The sequence below is a fragment of the Bemisia tabaci genome, chromosome 2 (assembly GCF_918797505.1).
Source record: "Bemisia tabaci chromosome 2, PGI_BMITA_v3".
NCBI lineage: Eukaryota > Metazoa > Arthropoda > Insecta > Hemiptera > Aleyrodidae > Bemisia > Bemisia tabaci.
Genome location: NC_092794.1, coordinates 37,331,383 through 37,339,220, shown reverse-complemented (window position 1 = coordinate 37,339,220; position 7,838 = coordinate 37,331,383). Strand labels below are relative to the sequence as shown.

Sequence of the window (7,838 nt, the reverse complement as noted above, 5' to 3'; positions counted from 1 at the left end):
GTCCTCCGATCCAACACGGTCAGGGAAGAGAGGAAAAGATAGTTAAAATCTAACGAACATTACAAACATTGTTGCCTGAGTTACAGCTATTAATAAACTTTGATGGTCAACAATTAAAAAGTATCGGTACCTACCAAATAATCCTCAAAATGGGAAAATTCTGTCCTTGAGTTCAGGGCGTTGCTATTTTTAAGAATGCTTAACCCTTCTAAATTTAAACGGACCTGCGTGACGGGCCTGTCGTGATCAAAAGGAGTTCTTTAAGATGTTTTATGTTCAAATGATTAAAACAAAAAATTTCCTCAAATGTAATAAAAACTTGTTAGTCCTAAGCGCTGATAAATCAAATAAAACTGTAGTGCCTAATGGATAAGATTGTTTATAAGAACAAAATGTTACGACTATTATCTGATACCAAAATTTATATGAAAATAGGCAAATGTCTAACTTTTGCACTGCAAAACAAAAACAATGCGTTGGTAAAAAAGTGGTTTGAGGAAAAATTGATAGGCAAAGCCACGCTGCAAAATTTAACAATTGTGAACGTAATTCCATGCCGAATTTATGGGTTGGTTAAAACTCATAAAGAGGGGTCTAAGTATTTTGGAAATATTCTAGAGAAAGTTGTAGGGAAAAGTGTGGGAACACTGTCAAGAATACTTATGAATTCGTAGATTTTCTCAAAACCCAATCAGTACCTGATGACTTTGATTTAGCTTCATTAGACGTTGTGTCTATGTACACAAATATTCCAATAAAACTAGTCCTTGATGTTATTAAAGAAAAATGGATGACAATTGCTCCCCATACAACGTTGCCAGAGGATCAATTTTTAGCCGGCATTAAAGCATGTTTAGAGTCAACAGTATTTACTTTCGGCGATGAATGCTTCAAGCAGATAAACGGCTTGGCAATGGGGTCACCAGTTAAGCGCCAATGTTGCCAACCTGGTAATGGAATACTTTGAGGAAAAATTATTTCAAGTGTTCCCCTATAAATTACTATTCTATAAACGTTTTGCAGACGATATTATCTTATACTGTCACAAAGATGATCTTGACAATGTTTTCCATTTTTTCAATAATTTTTCGAGCAATATCAAATTTACACTCGAGCGTGAAGTCAACAACTCTTTAAATTTCTTGGATGTTACTGTCATAAAAAAACAGAGGGAAATTGATCACGTCATGGTTTAAAAAACCAATATTTTCTGGTAGATATCTCACTTTTTGTCATGTCTGTACAACCACTTCCACAAAAAATCAATGTGGTAAAAAATCTTGCAACGCGTGTATGTTTGTTGACACATCTTTTGCTCAGAAAAGACAAAATAAAAGAGGCAAAGCAATTGTTGATTGAGAATTGTTACCTGTGGTCACTTATCGAGTCAATTTTTGCAGATGTAATAAATTCTTGCTACAATGGTTTCCCCCCTCGCAAAAAATAGGGAAAAAGAAGAGATGGTGGTTGGACCATATTTGTCCTCATGCTCTGAAAAATAAAGAGCCGCAATAAAACCATTTGGATTATCGCTAGTAACAACTAAAAATAAGTGTAATTTGAAAGGATTCAAATCAGCTCTAAAAACCAAAATCCCAAACGAGAAAATGTCCGACGTGGTTTACGAAATTCCACGCAAAGGGTGCCCAAGGGTCTACATTGGGCAGACATCACAGTATGTACATAAGCGTCTTGACGGACACAAGTTTTTAGTAAGCATGAAAAAACGGCTCTTAAGCAGCACGTTAAAGAAACAAACCATCAATTTGATTATGATAACACCAGAGTGCTAAAACAAGAGAAAAATTCGCAGGTCCGTTTAAATTTAGAAGGGTTAGGGGAGACCAGGGTTATGTTGGCCACGGGGCTATGATAACCATCGTGAGAATTTTGTAGAGGAAAACGTAAATTTGATGTTTTGATGAGAAAATAGGTTGGCAGCGATGTAGACTAACAATTTAAAATATCAACATCGATGGTGTCCCCCTCTGTTATGCTCTGTGCAGTAACATTCTTGTTTACCTTCGAAAATAGCCCGAAAATGCGATTTTTTTAATTTTGAATTTTGTTTGCTGTGGCGAGTATTTATTTTGTATCTTATTAATCTTTATTTCTATTTGAAGTAGACCCCTTTCCTTTGATTTTAGTGTATGGATTTATGGCTTTTGACTCCTTGTTTCTTAGTTGGATGACTTTGATTTGAGGTAACCTTAATCGGGGCTATGTGGACCATTTTTCTGGGGCTATGTTGACCTACTAAGAAAACATACATAGTCAGGGAGAAATACGATTTGACCCGGAACAAATTGCATAACAATTTATTCCTGTGTAAACGTCATCAGTAGGTCCTCCTGATCAACATACAAAAAGTTTACCACGGTCCGACCCCGGAACACCCCCCAAAATGACGAAAATTCAAAATGGCGGCTATGATAAGGACCTATGGGATTTCGGTATTTTAAAATGTTCCTATAGTGTCATGTGAGGTATCATTTCCTATGTAATTTTGGTCGCAGATTTCATTTCTGAAGTCCAAAAAGCCCCTAGGTCAAAGGAAATGACCCAAATCCAAGATGGCGGCCAAATTTGAAAGGCATGAGGGTCATTTTTCAACTTTTACGTCATTGGGCAAGTGAGGTGTCGTTTCCTATGTAATTATGGTCGTGCATTTCAATAATGATGTCGAAACAGATCCCCGGTCAAAGGGGGTGCTCTAAATCCAAGATGGCGACTCTTCCGTGCATGTGAGAGCAGGTCAAGTCGCAACCAGTAAACTCATTTAAGAACAGGAGCTGCTTACTTACACGTTGACTAAATCTGTGACGGATATAAGGGATGTTGTGAGCGATAATTTTGGATTTAGCGTTTAATATCACTTCTAAAGAGCAAAGAAAAATCGACGCCCTCTGATCGATTTAAAAAAAAAAACAAATAGGTTCGGATCCTCTCCTGTTACAATTATGTGGGTGCTCTTGCAAGCTGCAACGCCCTATTCAACGATATCAAGATCTGCATTCTTTCGTATGTACCACCTTACTCCGTAGATTTGAAGAGTGTGCCGAATAAGGATAAGTCGCTTTTAATTAAGTCCATACTATCTCCAGTAATAGGAAATGGGCGAATAAAAACTGTATAATCCTCTTGCAGAGATTGTCAAGGAATGCTGAAGACGTAATAGTATTGGAAACAAGTATGTTTTGCCTTTTGTTAATTTTATAGAGCGAACGCGCGTTTTTGACGTAACATTTTTTTTGGAAGTACCATTTTTCTCTTTGTTTTATTAATTAAAATTTAAACACGTAATTTAGGTTCATTGACCAAAAATACATGGAATAGTCACCTTCCTTGCCTTGTTCAGTGAATAGTTTTTCAAAAATGCACCCTTTTGCCATTCAAATTTAGCCACCATCTTGGATTTTGGGCACTCCCTATAAGCGGGGGGCTGTTTTGACTTGAGATATGAAATTTACAACCAAAATTTCACAAAAATTGATACACCTCACTCGCATTTTTTGCGTAAAAATGTAAAACAATCACCCTCCTGCCTTTCAAATTTAGCCGCCATTTTGGATTTAGAGCACCTCCTTTGACCGGGGATCTGTTTCGACATCTTTATGGAGATGCACGACCATAATTACATAGCAAACGACACCTCACTTGCCCAATCACGTAAAAGTTGAAAAATGACCCTCATGCCTTTCAAATTTGGCCGCCATCTTGGATTTGGGTCATTTCCTTTGACCTAAGAGCTTTTTGGACTTCAGAAATGAAATCTGCGACCAAAATTACATAGGAAATGATACCTCACATGACACTATAGGAACATTTTAAAATACCGAAATCCCATAGGCCCTTATCATGGCCGCCATTTTGAATTTTCGTCATTTTGGGGGGTGTTCCGGGGTCGGACCGTGGTAAAATTTTTGTATGTTGATCAGGAGGACCTACTGATGACGTTTACACAGGAATAAATTGTTATGCAATTTTTTCCGGGTTAAGCCCTTTTTTTCCGTATTTTTCCCCGACTAAAATTTGATACTGTTCTTTATACATTTTTTTTTTTAATTTTTAAATTTTCAGCTCCAAAGGTATTTGGTTTTACAAATATTACGAAAGATAAGTGTAAGGGCATAATACTAACCTTTTTTAAGTGCAATTACAATCAACTGAACAAGGTTAACATAGCTTCCTTACAGGTGGCTCACTTAGCCCAGAGGGTGGCCAATACAGCCCCAAGCAGGGGCTATGTTGACCAAAATGGATTTTCTTTTAAAAACGCATGAAACTCACAAAATTAAAGTATTTTGTACAATGTTTTCAGTTGATTTTAATTTTACACTGTATGCTCAAGGATTAGAGCATTAAAGAAATGGCATTCTATTCTTCTGTTTCTTCAGACTCAAGTTTTCAAAAAATCTGGTCAACCAAGCCCCGGTCTCCCCTAAGCATTCTCAAAAATAGCAACGCCCTGATTTCAAGGACAGAATTTTCCCATTTTGAGGATTATTTGGTAGGTACCGATACTTTCTAATTGTTAACCATTAAAATTTTGTCGACCATTTATTATTAGCTGTAACTCAGGCAACAATATTTGTAATGTTCGTTAGATTGTAACTATCTTTTTCCTCTGTTCCCTGACCGTGTTGGATCGGAGGACTAGGTGTGTTTATTTCTTGTTTTCCTTATTTTGTCTCCTTAGTCTGTGCCTGATGATGGTGGAAATACTCCTCCTCCCCCTTCCTAAATGCAAATTAACATTCTACTACCCAGCTTTCGTATATATCTGCGTTGTAGGTACGTGAAAATTTCAGCAAGTTCGTGATTTCCAGTGGAATTGATGCTTTATTTCGCTCCCCCCCCCCCCCCCCCCCAACCCGGCCACTGTGCTCCAAATATTGTGCGAAAAAGAAATATATAAATTTTCTTGTTACATGTTTTTGCTGATGAAGCACCCTGTGACAACGAGATCGAATTGAGGTAATTTTTTATCCCACCTCCCAACCTCCTTGTGTGACCTGTGTGTATCCTTGTGTAACTGAGGCTTTCAATTCACTTGATAAATTACTCTTTTTATACCTATTCTGTTCATTTTAGCGTGTAATCTAGAAAACAAATACCTCCAGTTGGACACGAGAAAAAACTAGTACAACTTGTAGGCAGGGGCACACTTCAGTGCCAGTGGCCGGGTTGGGGGGGGGGGGGAGCGAAATAAAGCATCAATTCCACCGGAAATCACGAACTTGCTGAAATTTTCACGTACGTATAACGCAGATTTACACGAGCGCTGGGTAGTAGAATGTTAATTTTCATTTAGGAAGGGGGAGGAGGGGCAACAGGATCGGTGGCAGACGCGTAGAGGATATGCGAACAGCGTGGGGCCAACTTTGACGTGCCATAGCTCGCGGTCTAAACGTTTCCCCAAGATGCGGTTTTTTCATCTTGTAGGAAATTGAGTGTAAAATCTAAAAAATTGGTTTTGGTTTTAGTAGAGTCATTGCGCGCGGTGCCAAAACACGACAAAATTTTGTCCCCTAAAAAATTGAAAAATTGCTAAAAATTTGCATTAAATTTAACTTTTTTTCAATTTTTCTGGTATCAGCAGATAGATCTTTTGGAGATCTTTCATGTAAAAAAAGGTTCAACTCAATCCGATTTTTCGCTTAAAAGTTATAGGCAGTTGAAGGTTTTGTCTTTGACCCCCCGCCCCCCCTCTCTCGGGGGGGGGAGGCTAAGTCAAAATGACCGCCATATTTGAACATCTCGCATGCTACTGTATCACTCCTGAAAAGATGGATCATATTTGATAGGGGGCCAAATCTAATGGGGGATGGAACAACCTCTTTTTACAGAAGGAAGATCTTACTTAGTCCTAGGCTGGTATTGAATTTGAGCAAAATCGGACGAGCCGTTTAAAAATGGCCGAGCTTTGAAAGTTTAAGGCGGGGGGTGTGCGGCAAAAGAGGAGGAAAGCCGCACAGTGGGTCACGCCCTGAAAATTGGTGGACAAGACGGCAATGTTGTCGCACAGTGGGTCACGAACTGAAAATTGGTGGACACGACGGCAATGTTGTCGCACAGTGGGTCGCTCGAATATTTACTTTTCTTGTCCCATTCATCTCAGCTTGACATTTCGCACACCAATTTTTTTTAGAATACTCCTCCAAAAAGGAAGGCACTGATGTAGAACAATTTTTTTTTCAGACAGCATCAGCATTATTTACATATACAGTGCTCTTGTGTAGGTAACGTTGGTAGGTACGCGTTTTCTTGCTTTTACCTTTGCATCAGTTGGCGAGTTAAATGTTCTACGGAAGCATGCACAGGAGGTAAAAAATGAATGAGAAAGAGCATATTGACGCTGTAGGTCCGCAATCTCATGTCTCGTTTGCGGTATCTGAAATTCTCCGCCTGTTATTTCTTTAAAGGAAAACAAATTGACATCATTCCTTGATGTTAATGCAGAATTTTCTTCGCGCAAAGAAGAAAAATCACGGCAGTTTTAAGAATTGACGTTGAGTAGTTTTCCATGTAAAAAATAAAGTATGGCAGGAAGTCTACGACATTGCCAACCGAGTTATGTGACTGCCGACTTACACCGTCGATATATGTCTTGTCCTGTAGTACTTATCGTTACAGTATGTAAAGGGACACAATACGCAAGAAGAAAGTCGAATTAATAGAGAGAACACAACTATTCTGAATTATTTTTTCGTTTCATGCAAAAAGGGCACTTCATTTGGCAGCTTTAATTATTTATTTCAAGTACTAAAGTACTTTCGAATAAGAATTGCAACCGTCAGTACCTTCCTCAGGACTTAAGTTTTGATGGAAAAAAAGTTGAATAACAACTGGCCAAACATGTTGTTGGGAACAACATTCAAACTTCCAATCGCTTATATATTGGAGCAAGGTTTCTCAAGAAATGCCCTTTTTGCACCCAACGCCTCAATTATGCCAATGATGCTTTTAATGTGTCAACCATAAAACATGATGAGCTGAGGACTTCTTTACATGAATTAAGAGGCTAATGAATATTGAATCAACACAAAAGTTTCAATTTAATGGTGCAATTGAATTAAAGCGAGACTTTTAGAACTCAATACACAGGAGTAGGAGGATAGAAAATTATACTGATGCGACATCGGTTTTGGCGAGAAATAGGCTATTGCGACGTTGCATACTTCCTGTTATTCTTTATTTTTCCAGAGGAAAAGAAGTCAACGTAATTTACTGAAAACCTCCTTAATTTTTTTCGCTGATATTAGAAAATTTGGTATGCATTTCAAGCTATTTGGCTTGTTTCTCTCCGAAAAAATAAAATAGGAGCAGAAATTCTAGAACACGGCAATGGAATTGCGTGGATTCGCACTTACGCTAGAGTACCTTTATAGACAGAGTATGGCCATTCGTATCTTTTTACTACAGGAAAACTGTTCCGCTTTTTGATTGGTCAACGAGTTTTTAGGCTTCATGATGCTCTTAGGGCCGTAAATAAACAAACAAAATGGCGGCTCACCGTAACATCGATAAGAGGCTAAATTTGACAAAAATTTCAATTATGAGACAGTAACAATTTAAACTAGCATGTCTACGAATAACACACGAAAAACACATGAAAACATCGTTACATCGCCTTTCACCTTTATCGCAGGAGGATGTACCTAAGGTGTGCATAACCTCAATCTTGCTTGCTGATAACAGCCATCTTGTTTGTTTATTTACGGCCCTAAGAACATCGTGTCAGCCTATTTTCACGCGACCAATGAAAAACCGGAACAGAAATGGCCATACTCTGTCCATAAAGGTACTCTAACTTACGCCACCAATATGCAGCGTGC

General features: G+C 38.3%; 1 long non-coding RNA gene across 1 annotated transcript in view; it reads left to right on the top strand.

Moving 5' to 3' along the window:
* LOC140224086 (uncharacterized) overlaps window positions 1-4,606 on the top strand; it is a 14,058-nt gene extending 9,452 nt beyond the window's left edge. Inside the window, exon 2 of the long non-coding RNA XR_011899336.1 lies at window positions 4,398-4,606. This is a non-coding gene — a long non-coding RNA (uncharacterized lncRNA). The remainder of the gene's footprint in view (window positions 1-4,397) is intronic.
* The last annotated feature ends 3,232 nt before the right edge of the window (window positions 4,607-7,838 follow it).